A 12,810-nucleotide genomic window follows, 5' to 3' on the forward strand; every position below is an offset into this window, starting at 1 on the left:
GCCATACTGGAGTGTCACAATATTTTCAAAATGATGAAAGGAAAAAAACCTACACCCAGAATGCTCTACCAGCAAGACAGATGTGAGAGATAAAGACTTTTATAAACAAGCAAAAACTGAAAGAGCTTAGGCACCACTAACCTGGTTTTATAAGAAACGTTAATGGGACTTCTGTAATAATAATAAAAAAAAGGCCACAACTAGAAATAGGAAAATTACAAAAAGGAAAATCTCATTGGTGAAGGCAAACATACAGTAAAGATAGTAGATCAACCACCTGTAAAACTAGTAGAATAACTAAAAGACAAAAGTAATAAAATCACATGTGCATGCTGAGTCGCTTCAGTCATGTCTGACTCTGCGATACTATGGACTGTAGCTCACCAGGCTCCTCTGTCCATGAGATTTTCCAGGCAAGAATACAGGAGTGGGTTGCCATGCCCTCCTCCAGGGAATCCTCCAGACCCATGGATCAAATCCACATTTCTTACAACTCCTGCATTGGCAGGTGGGTTCTTTACCACTAGCACCACCAGTAAAATCATATATAAATATGATACTTAGTTAAGGGGTAACACAAAATAAAAAGATGTAAAATATTGAAAACACTAAACATGAGGGGAGATATAGAAATGCAGGGATTTTAGAATGTGTTTGATCTTAAGAGATCAACCTAAAATAATAATGTATATACATTTATAGGTTATGGAGATCAAGAAGCAACAGTTAGAACCAGACATGGTCCCAAATTGGGAAAGGAAGACATCAAGGCTGTATATTGACACCCTGCTTATTTAACTTATAGCAGAGTACATCATGCAAAATGCCAGGCTGGATGAAGCACAAGCTGGAATCAAGATTGCTGGGAGAAATATCAATAACTTCACATATGCAGATGATACCACCCTTATGGCAGAAAGCAAAGAGGAACTAAAGAGCCTCTTGAAAGTGAAAGAGGAGAGTGAAAAACTGGCTTAAAATTCAGCTTTCAGAAAATTAGGATCATGGCATCCAGTCCCATCACTTCATGGCAAATTGATGGAGAAACAGTGACCGACTTTATTTTCTGGGCTCCAAAATCACTGCAGATGGTGACTGCAGCCACAGAAATTAAAATACAAGTGCTCCCTGGAAGAAAAGCTATGACCAACCTAGACAGCATATTAAAAAGCAGAAACATTATTTTACCAAAAAATAAATTGCAGATCAAATCCCTGATGAACATAGATGCAAAATTTCTCAGCAAAAAGTTAGCACATGGAATTCAACAAAACATTCAAAGAATCATACACCATGATCAACTGGGATCTTGAAGGTGGCTTTTTTCATCAACTAGGAGCACTGCTAAATAAGACAGGAGCTACAGTTCTTTCTCAAATGTATTCAGGCTTTATAGTTTCCTGTAACAATAGAACAAAACCCCTACACTTTACTCTAAATGGATCATCCCTGTGGCCAACCACTGTAACCAAAGGGATATCATCTGGCTTCCATCCAGATCAGGAATTCCAACTCTGACCAATCTCTGTAGCAGGGGACATCAGATAACCCTGGTGGCTTTGGCTATTCACAGCCCAATGCAGGAGACATGGACCATGGTGGTCAATAAAACGAAATGAGACAGAATGGATGTCAGAGAGACAACTAGAATAATTGTTTTGTATGGTGTTCCTTTAATTAATTGCTTATAATAATATGTTTCCTCCCAACAGAAGCAATGTCCAGCAAGGAAAGCCTAGACTAGCTGATTCACAACCCATAAAAGAAGTGCAACAGAGTTTCCAAATTCTTTCCCTAGCAAAATTAACAATAATATAGAAACTCAAGTGCTTCTTCATGAAGTTTTATCAGCTACAGTGAAGGAACCTGGATAACATCCCAGCTAATCTATCAGCAGCTGCTAGGGAAAACATTAAAAAAATTACTTTTTCGACTGTCTAGGTATTGTCTGCACTTAATCTGCAAATATCCAGCTGTTAATATGAGGGGACTTACCTCAAACAAAGCAGCTCCTCCAGCATCCTGGGTACCCTGCCCCATGTGACCATGCTCTTGGAGTGTTGATTAAGAATTTAACCAACATAAAGGACTCTATTTTGTGCAAAATGTAAGTTTCCCAACTCCTAATAAATGAACTTATCTGTTCTTTTCAATATGAGTTCCCCATGGGAATCAATGGCTTTAATCATTAGTACATGGGCCTCCATTGGCAACGTACTTTCATTTCTCCATTTTATCTTTTTGTTTCCAAGTATAACACAGGACTCCTGAGAGTCCCTTGGACAGCAAGGAGATCAAACCACTCAATCTTAAAAAACAAAAAAAAAAAAAAAAAAAAAACGGAATATTCACTGGAAGGACTGATGTTGAAGCTGAAGCTGCAGTAGTTTGGTCACCTGATGCAAACAGCTGACTCATTGGAAAAGTGCCTGATGCTGAGAAATACTGAGGGCAGAAGAAGACGGCATCAGAGGATGAGATGGGTGGGTGGCATACCTGATGCACTGGATATGAAGTTGGGCAAACATCAGGAGATGCTGAGGGACAGGGAGGCCTGGCATGCTGCAGTCCATGGGGTCAAAAAGAGTCGGACATGACTGGGCGACTGAACAGCAACAAAACATGGTGAGAAAGAGCGTGTGTTTTGTGGTCTAAGTCTTGCCTGTGAGACACATCTCCATCAGCTGCGTAATCTAAGTTATACCGTCTATCGGTTAAAGAATAATTGTTTACAAAGATATAATCGTGCACCAGCCCTGAACACTTGTCTCATGCATCCAACCTGGGCTGGCGATTTGTTTTACCCTTGACAGTATACTTGTTTCAATGCTATTCTCTCAGGACATCCCACCCTTGCCTTCTCCCACAGAGTCCAAAAGTCTGTTATATACATCTGTGTCTCTTTTTCTGTTTTGCATATAGGGTTATTGTTACCATCTTTTTAAATTCCATATATATGCGTTAGTATACTGTATTGGTCTTTATCTTTCTGGCTTACTTCACTCTGTATAATGGCCTCCAGTTTCATCCATCTCATGAGGGATGGGATGGGGAAGGAGGCGGGAGGGGGGATCGGGATAGGGAACACATGTAAATCCATGGCTGATTCATGTCAATGTATGGCAAAAACCACTGCAATATTGTAAAGTAATTAGCCTCCAACTAATAAAAATAAACTAAAAAAAGATATAATCGTGACTCTCATACAAATAAATACAAAGTGAATGTGTATCAAAGAGCTTATTTAGCGCCACATCAATTGAGGAAACTAATAAGACATTACAACCATCTCAAAGGATAATTCGAAGAACTACATCTAGATAAGCAATAAGAATTGCTGAACTGAATTAACAGAGGCAAATATGTCTATCCTCAAAACAATAAGGAGTTTTATTTTGCACACAGCTTATTTGCATTTCTAAAGAGAATAATCATAATTATTATCCATTTTTTGAAGCTTACACAGTTGTAAATTCACTCAAAGACAGTGAAAGACATAGATAACTCTAAAGAGTATACCTAACAGGACATTCAGTAATATTGCGGGGGAAAGGTGGGGGTTTGACCATTCAAAGTCTTTGACATTGTCTTTTCTGACTATATCTATCAAGTTAAAAATCCATCAGGAGAATGAGAAATAAGTTATAGACTGGGAGAAAAGAAAGACTTGCAAGAGACTTACCTGATGAAGTTGTTTAGTCGCTAAGTTGTGTCCAACTCTTTTGTGACTCCATGGACTGTAGCTAGCCAGACTCCTCTGTCTGTGGGATTTCCCAGGCAAGAATACTGGAGCAGGTTGCTATTTTCTTCTCCAGGGGATCAAACCCATGTCTCCTGCATTGGCAGGCAGATTCTTCACCACTGAGCTACCAGGGAAGCTCATCTGACAAAGTACTGGTATGCAAAATATACAAAGAACTCTTAATACTCAACAACAGCAACAAAGTAGATAACCTCAACAGATACCCCAAAAACACATCAACAGTTACCTCACTAAAGAATATATACAGATGGCAAATTAGCATATGAAGAGATGTTCTACATCATATGTCATCAGGGAAGTGCAGATTAAAACAATAACAATGTTCTTTATCTTTCTGGCTTACTTCACTCTGTATAATGGGCTCCAGCTTCATCCATCTCATTAGGACTGGTTCAAATGAATTCTTTTTAACGGCTGAGTAATATTCCATGGTGTATATGTACCACAGCTTCCTTATCCATTCATCTGCTGATGGGCATCTAGGTTGCTTCCATGTCCTGGCTATTATAAACAGTGCTGCGATGAACATTGGGGTGCACGTGTCTCTTTCAGATCTGGTTTCCTCAGTGTGTATGCCCAGGAGTGGGATTGCTGGGTCATATGGCAGTTCTATTTCCAGTTTTTTAAGGAATCTCCACACTGTTTTCCATAGTGGCTGTACTAGTTTGCATTCCCACCAACAGTGTAAGAGGGTTCCCTTTTCTCCACACCCTCTCCAGCATTTATTGCTTGTAGACTTTTGGATAGCAGCCATCCTGACTGGCGTGTAATGGTACCTCATTGTGGTTTTGATTTGCATTTCTCTAATAATGAGTGATGTTGAGCATCTTTTCATGTGTTTGTTAGCCATCTGTATGTCTTCTTTGGAGAAATGTCTGTTTAGTTCTTTGGCCCATTTTTTGATTGGGTCATTTATTTTTCTGGAATTGAGCTGCAGGAGTTGCTTGTATATTTTTGAGATTAATCCTTTGTCTGTTTCTCATTTGCTATTATTTTCTCCCAATCTGAGGGCTGTCTTTTCACCTTACTTATAGTTTCCTTTGTAGTGCAAAGCTTTTAAGTTTCATTAGGTCCCATTTGTTTAGTTTTGCTTTTATTTCCAATATTCTGGGAGGTGGGTCATAGAGGATCTTGCTGTGATTTATGTCGGAGAGTGTTTTGCCTATGTTCTCCTCTAGGAGTTTTATAGTTTCTGGTCTTACATTTAGATCTTTAATCCATTTTGAGTTTATTTTTGTGTATGGTGTTAGAAAGTGTTCTAGTTTCATTCTTTTACAAGTGGTTGACCAGTTTTCCCAGCACCACTTGTTAAAGAGGTTGTCTTTTTTCCATTGTATATTCTTGCCTCCTTTGTCAAAGATAAGGTGTCCATAGGTTCGTGGATTTATCTCTGGGCTTTCTATTCTGTTCCATTGATCTATATTTCTGTCTTTGTGCCAGTACCATACTGTCTTGATGACTGTGGCTTTGTAGTAGAGTCTGAAGTCAGGCAGGTTGATTCCTCCAGTTCCATTCTTCTTTCTCAAGATTACTTTGGCTATTCGAGGTTTTTTGTATTTCCATACAAATTGTGAAATTATTTGTTCTAGTTCTGTGAAAATACCGTTGGTAGCTTGATAGGGATTGCATTGAATCTATAGATTGCTTTGGGTAGAATAGCCATTTTGACAATATTGATTCTTCCAATCCATGAACACGGTATGTTTCTCCATCTGTTTGTGTCCTCTTTGATTTCTTTCATCAGTGTTTTATAGTTTTCTATGTATAGGTCTTTTGTTTCTTTAGGTAGATATACTCCTAAGTATTTTATTCTTTTTGTTGCAATGGTGAATGGTATTGTTTCCTTAATTTCTCTTTCTGTTTTTTTTCATTGTTAGTATATAGGAATGCAAGGGATTTCTGTGTGTTAATTTTATATCCTGCAACTTTACTATATTCATTGATTAGCTCTAGTAATTTTCTGGTAGAGTCTTTAGGGTTTTCTATATAGAGGATCATGTCATCTGCAAACAGTGAGAGTTTTACTTCTTCTTTTCCTATCTGGATTCCTTTTACTTCTTTTTCTGCTCTGATTGCTGTGGCCAAACTTCCAAAACTATGTTGAATAGTAGTGGTGAGAGTGGGCACCCTTGTCTTGTTCCTGATTTCAGGGGAAATGCTTTCAATTTTTCACCATTGAGGGTGATGCTTGCTGTGGGTTTGTCATATATAGCTTTTATTATGTTGAGGTATGTTCCTTCTATTCCTGCTTTTTGGAGAGTTTTAATCATAAATGAGTGTTGAATTTTGTCAAAGGCTTTCTCTGCATCTATTGAGATAATCATATGGTTTTTATCTTTCAATTTGTTAATGTGGTGTATTACATTGATTGATTTGCAGATATTAAAGAATCCTTGCATTCCTGGGATAAAGCCCACTTGGTCATGGTGTATGATTTTTTTAATATGTTGTTGGATTCTGTTTGCTAGAATTTTGTTAAGGATTTTTGCATCTATGTTCATCAGTGATATTGGCCTGTAGTTTTCTTTTTTTGTGGCATCTTTGTCTGGTTTTGGAATTAGGGTGATGGTGGCCTCATAGAATGAGTTTGGAAGCTTACCTTCATCTGCAATTTTCTGGAAGAGTTTGAGTAAGATAGGTGTTAGCTCTTCTCTAAATTTTTGGTAGAATTCAGCTGTGAAGCCATCTGGTCCTGGGCTTTTGTTTGCTGGAAGATTTTTGATTACAGTTTCGATTTCCTTGCTTGTGATGGGTCTTTTAAGATCTTCTATTTCTTCCTGGTTCAGTTTTGGAAAGTTATACTTTTCTAAGAATTTGTCCATTTCATCCAAGTTGTCCATTTTATTGGCATAGAGCTGCTGGTAGTAGTCTCTTATGATCCTTTGTATTTCAGTGTTGTCTGTTGTGATCTCTCCATTTTCATTTCTAATTTTGTTAATTTGGTTTTCTCTCTTTGTTTCTTAATGAGTCTTGCTAATGGTTTGTCAATTTTGTTTATTTTTTCAAAAAACCAGCTTTTAGCTTTGTTGATTTTTGCTATGGTCTCCTTAGTTTCTTTTGCATTTATTTCTGCCCTGATTTTTAAGATTTCTTTCCTTCTGCTAACTCTGGGGTTCTTCATTTCTTCCTTCTCTAATTGCTTTAGGTGTAGAGTTAGGTTATTTATTTGGCTTTTTTCTTGTTTCTTGATGTAGGCCTGTAATGCTATGAACCTTCCCCTTAGCACTGCTTTTACAGTGTCCCATAGGTTTTGGGTTGTTGTGTTTTCATTTTCATTCATTTCTATACATATTTTGATTTCTTTTTTGATTTCTTCTATGATTTGTTGGTTATTCAGAAGCGTGTTATTTAGCCTCCATATATTTGAAGTTTTAACAATTTTTTTCCTGTAATTGAGATCTAATCTTACTGCACTGTGGTCAGAAAAGATGACTGGAATGGTTTCAATTTTTTTGAATTTTCCAAGACCAGATTTATGGCCCAGGATGTGATCTATTCTGGAGAATGTTCCGTGTGCACTTGAGAAAAAGGTGAAGTTTAGAAAGGTGATAATGATAACCCTATATGCAAAACAGAAAAAGAGACACAGAAATACAGAACAGACTTTTGAACTCTGTGGGAGAATGTGAGGGTGGGATATTTCAAAAGAACAGCATGTATACTATCTATGGTGAAACAGATCACCAGCCCAGGTGGGATGCATGAGACAAGTGCTCCGGCCTGGTGCACTGGGAAGACCCAGAGGAATCGGGTGGAGAGGGAGGTGGGAGGGGGGATCGGGATTGGGAATACATGTAAATCCATGGCTGATTCATATCAATGTATGACAAAACCCACTGGGAAAAAAAAATAATAAAAAAATAAATAAATAAATAAAAATAAAAAGGAAATTAAGTTGCAAAAAAAAAAAAAAAAACTGCTTGAGTCTTAGCTTTGTTTCTATTTTGAAAAAACCTTCATTAACCATTTTTATTTATATCCTTTCAAAACTCATTTCTGTGGGGGTTTCTTTTGTATTATTTTGTTTTTACGAAAATGTGTTTGTCTTCCAGATCAAAAGATACAGGAGTTCTTTTCTTTTACTTCCAGAGTAACAGTAAAAAGCTTCCTAAATATAACTGCTTGTGTGATAATAGGCTTCTAGTACAAATCATTCATCCCAGAGGCAAGTCACAGTTTTCAGTTACAAACTAATCTCAACTATATCACTTGGCTTCCTCTGGAATTCAAGACTTTTAATTCAATTTAAAATAAATGGAATACAAAAACAAAAGTAAACAATTGGGACCTGATTAAACTTAAAAGCCTTTGCACAGCAAAGGAAACTATAAGCAAGGTGAAAAGACAACCTTTGGAATGGGAGAATAGCAAATGAAACAACTGACAAAGGATTAATTTCCAAACTATATAAGCAGCTCATACAACTCAATACTAGCAAAACAAACAACCCAATCAAAAAGTGGGAAAAAGAGCTAAACAGACATTTCTCCAAAGAAGACATACAGATGGCTAACAAACACATGAAAAGATGCTCAACATCGCTCATTATTAAGAGAAACGCAAATCAAAACCACAATGAGATATCACCTCACACCGGTCAGAATGCCCATCATCAAAAAGTCTACAAACAATAAATACTGGAAAGGGTGTGGAGAAAAGGGAATGCTCTTGCACTGTTGGTGGGAATGTAAATTGATACAGTCAATATGGAAGGCAGTATGGAGATTCCTTTAAAAAACTAGGAATAAAATCACCATATGACCCAGCAATCCCACTCCTACGCATATACCCTGAAGAAACCATGGTTGAAAAATACTCATGTATCCCATTGTTCACTGCAGCACTATTTACAATACCTAGAACATGGAAGCAACCTAGATGCCCATCAACAGATGAATGGATAAGGAAGCTGTGATACATATACACAATGGAATATTACTCAGCCATAAAAAGGAATGCATTTGAGTCAGTTCTGATGAGGTGGATGAACCTAGAACCTACTACAGAGAATGAAGTGAGTCAGAAAAGGAAAAATAAATATCATATTCTAATGCACATATACGGAATCTAGGAAAATGGTTCTGAAGAATTTATTTACAGGGCAGCAATGGATAAACAGATATAGAGAATAGACTTATGGACATGGGGAGAGGGGAGGAGAGGGTGAGATGTATGGAAAGAGTAACATGGAAACTTACAATACCATAAGTAAAATAGATAGCCAACAGGAATTTGCTGTAAGGCTCAGGAAACTCAAACAGGGGCTCTGTATCAACCTAGTGGGGTGGGATGGGGAGATGGGAGGGAGGTTCAAAAGAGAGGGGAAATATGTATACCTATGGCTGATTCATGTTGAGGTTTGACAGAAAACAACAAAATTCTATAAAGCAATTATCCTTCAATAAAAAAATAAATTAAAAAAAATAAAAAATAAAACAATAACAAGATACCACTACACAGTTTTTTAAAATACCCAAAATGCAAAGCACTGATGCCAACAAATGCTGCCAAAGATATGGGACAGAAGGAATTCTAATTCATTGCTAGTGGAAATGAAAATGATATAGCCACTTTGGAAAATAGTTTGGTGGTTCTTTTTTGTTGTTGTTGTTATAAAAGTAAACATACTCATATCATAAAATCCTGAAATCAGTCTCTTTGGTATCTACCAAAGGAGTTGAAAACTTATGCACACAAAAAATACTACACACAGATGTTTACAGAAGCTTTATTCATAATTGCCAAAACTTAGAAGCAACTAAGGTGTCCTTGAGTAGATGGATTGATGAATAAACTGTGATACATCAGGTGATAGAACATTATTTAGCACTAAAAAGAAATAAATTATCAAGCCATGAAAAATTACAGAGGAATTTTATATGTACACTACTAAGTGAAAGAAACTAATCTTAAAAGGCCGACCATTTGCTGCACTATGTCAACTATATGCTGTTCTGCAAAAGAACACTATAGAGACTGTAAAATGATCAGTGGTTGACAGGAGTTAGGAAAAACAGAGTGATGAATAAGTGGAATACAGGATTATTAGGGCAGTGAAACTCCTCTGTATGAAGCTATAATGAGCGAAACATGTCATTATGCATTTGTCCAAACCCACAGAAGGAAGATCACCATGAGTGAGTCATAACATGATCTATGGAATGGACTTTGGGTGACAATGATGTGTCGATGTAGGCTCATCACTGAAACAAATGTACAGTCTCCTGGGCGATGTCAATAATGGGTAAGGTGTTCCCACATGCGTGGAAGAGGGGACATACGCTGCTTCTCTGTACCTTCTGCCCAAGACTGTGGTGAATCTAAAACTGCTCTTGACAATAGAGTCTGTTAAAAATAAAAAGTCCAGACATAAGTTAGGAATGACTTCACCCAAAAGACATGGCAATAAGGGGAGAAGAGACTTTTGAATAAGGACAGGGTCACTGACTTTGGAGAGTGCTCTGACCACAATATCTGCAGCATCACCGAGGTTGGCAAAAAAGACTTCTCCTTCAGAAGAAGTAAATAATGGTGGGAAAGGCTGATTGTGAGAAATTCAGAGTAGCAGTAGCCTGACTGGGCAAGTGAGAGGGTGCTCCATGTTCCAATGCCCAAGGAAGGGCCAAGGTTCAGGAGCCTGGAGGAAGGAAAGAATCTTGAGTAAAGTTTGGTCACATCAAGTCAATGGTGTTTTCTTTAGTCTGATCAATGAGGACAAGTATTTCAACTTGTTTACTTATAAGATAACGAATAAGGATCAGAAGGGTCTGTCTGAGCTTTTCCTAGGTCAGACAAGGGGTTCACTTTTGAGTCTCATCTAAGCCATATGGAGAAGGGTGGCTCTTGGCAGTAAGCCATTACCCAGAACACAAGAGTAAAGAGATTCCTTAGCCCCCCTGTTTTCTAGGAGCATGGGGCTCAGGTAAAGTTCAACACTGTTAAACTGTTTCCTTTATTCAAGATAAATGAATATCACTCATCACTGAACAACACAGAACAGACAGAAAGTGAACCAGGGTCTCAGCAGCAGCTTCCTGAGCACTCTTGCTGTCATTGTTCCTGCAAAAGCGGGTCAGCCAGCTATTGAGGGGTGGTGCCAAAGATCCAGTGTTTAATATCCTATAGGGTAGCATTTTAAGAGAGGTGCCTAGAAAGAAAAATAAATATTAGTATAAGATGTTGTAGTAAGGAATTGAACCCTGAGGGAATCTAGCCCACTGGATTCTAAGAGGTTGAAGGATAGATATACTTCTGTTTTCTAGCACTACTCACTCAGTTTCTTGAAGCTAAGATTTCAATGCTCTTGATAATGAGCAGTCTTGCTTATATGCTGGTTTGTGACCTGAGTGTAAAGGCCCAGACTGTGACTTGTCCATGGAGAAACCCATCCCATGCATGGCTTACTGCAGTGAGAAGCCCTTCAAGATATACAGCAAGTAATCAGACTTCTGGAGAAGGCAATGGCACCCCACTCCGGTACTCTTGCCTGGGAAATCCCATGGATAGAGGAACCTGGTTGGCTGCAGTCCATGGGGTCGCTAAGAGCCGGACATGACTGAACGACTTCACTTTCACTTTTCACTTTCATGCATTGGAGAAGGAAGTGGCAACCCACTCCAGTGTTCTTGCATGGAGAATCCCAGGGATGGGGGAGCCTGGTGGGCTGCCGTCTGTGGGGTCGCACAGAGTCGGACCCGACTGCAGCGACAGCAGCTGCAGCAGCATCAGGCTTCAGCTCACAGAGGTTCTTCAGATCCTCAGAAAGGCCACCTACATGGCTGATGGGAATCTGAGTGCTCAGGTTTTAGGTCTCAATGATGCCAAGTCAGAAGGAAGAGAGGAAAAAACTGGAAATGTTACTGAACTCAAGTTCAGCTGCTCACTACTCTTCAGTCAACATCAAGAGGTAAGTGTCAATAGAAAGGAAAGATGCTTTATTCAGAAAAGTGGGCAATCTGGGCAGAAGGTGGACTCATGTCCAGAGACCAACCTTGAAGATTCTGCTCAGCCATGACAATTTTTAAAGGGATAAAGGAGAAACAATCTCAGTTAATCATTAATGCACAGGGTCAAATTTCTTGTCACTTTTCCATTATGTACAGACCTGCTGACTTCTCCTGATCTTCCTTTGAATGTTGTTTTGCCCACATGGAGAGTGAATCAATCTTTAATGACTTAATTCTTCATTCTTACTCCTTTTAATCCAGGAAAGGAATCAACAGGTTAGGCAAGGCATTGAGTACATTCAGTAAAGAAAAAAAAAAAAAATGTTAGGTTAAATATTGCTTAATGATCTTATTTTTAGGATTAAGGTTTAAAGGGAACAGAAATAAACAGGCAGGAAAGGGGGCAAAAGATCTTTTTACAAATCCCCCCTTGTCAGACATCATTCCATTTCTATGGGATTAAGGGCAAAGGTCCATCTTCTGGAAATTCTTCATGCTGACATAAGCAGCCACATTCTTAGAGTGGAAGATGTTGACATGGGTCTGGATCATCTCTTTGCTGACAATTTCAGTTGCCTGCTCACATATACAGGCAACGAGGCTAAAGTTATTTTGATGCCCATAAATATATAGATTATTATGAGCAATAGTGTTGATCCCATTCTTTCATCAGATGCCGAGTCTGTGACTCTACTGTCCTCATCATTAACAGCTTGAGCCTACTTTTTCATGACTTTGGGAGGCCTGGGAGATTTCAGCTTCTCTAAAAGCAAGAGTCAGGAACATAGAGGGGCCTTTGTGCTTGGGGAAGTCTCATGGGGTCCTGCTTGGTTCCAGAAATGTTAGTTTGGAAGCTTGAAGCCATATATTGGCATAAAGTAAAAGAACTGAAAATTAAGTAAGGATTGATCATTTATGCAAGGTGATGGGACACAGTTCAATTTGTAGGCAGGTAACACAGAGAGAGGGGCTTCCCTGGTGGCTCAGTAAAGAATCTGCCCACTAATGCACAATGAAGAAAGAAATGGCAACACACTGCAGTATTATTGCCTTGAGAACTCCACGAACAGAGGAGCCTGGCGGGCTACAGTCCATTGGGTC

The sequence above is a fragment of the Cervus canadensis genome, chromosome 31, assembly GCF_019320065.1.
Source record: "Cervus canadensis isolate Bull #8, Minnesota chromosome 31, ASM1932006v1, whole genome shotgun sequence".
Classification (NCBI taxonomy): domain Eukaryota; kingdom Metazoa; phylum Chordata; class Mammalia; order Artiodactyla; family Cervidae; genus Cervus; species Cervus canadensis.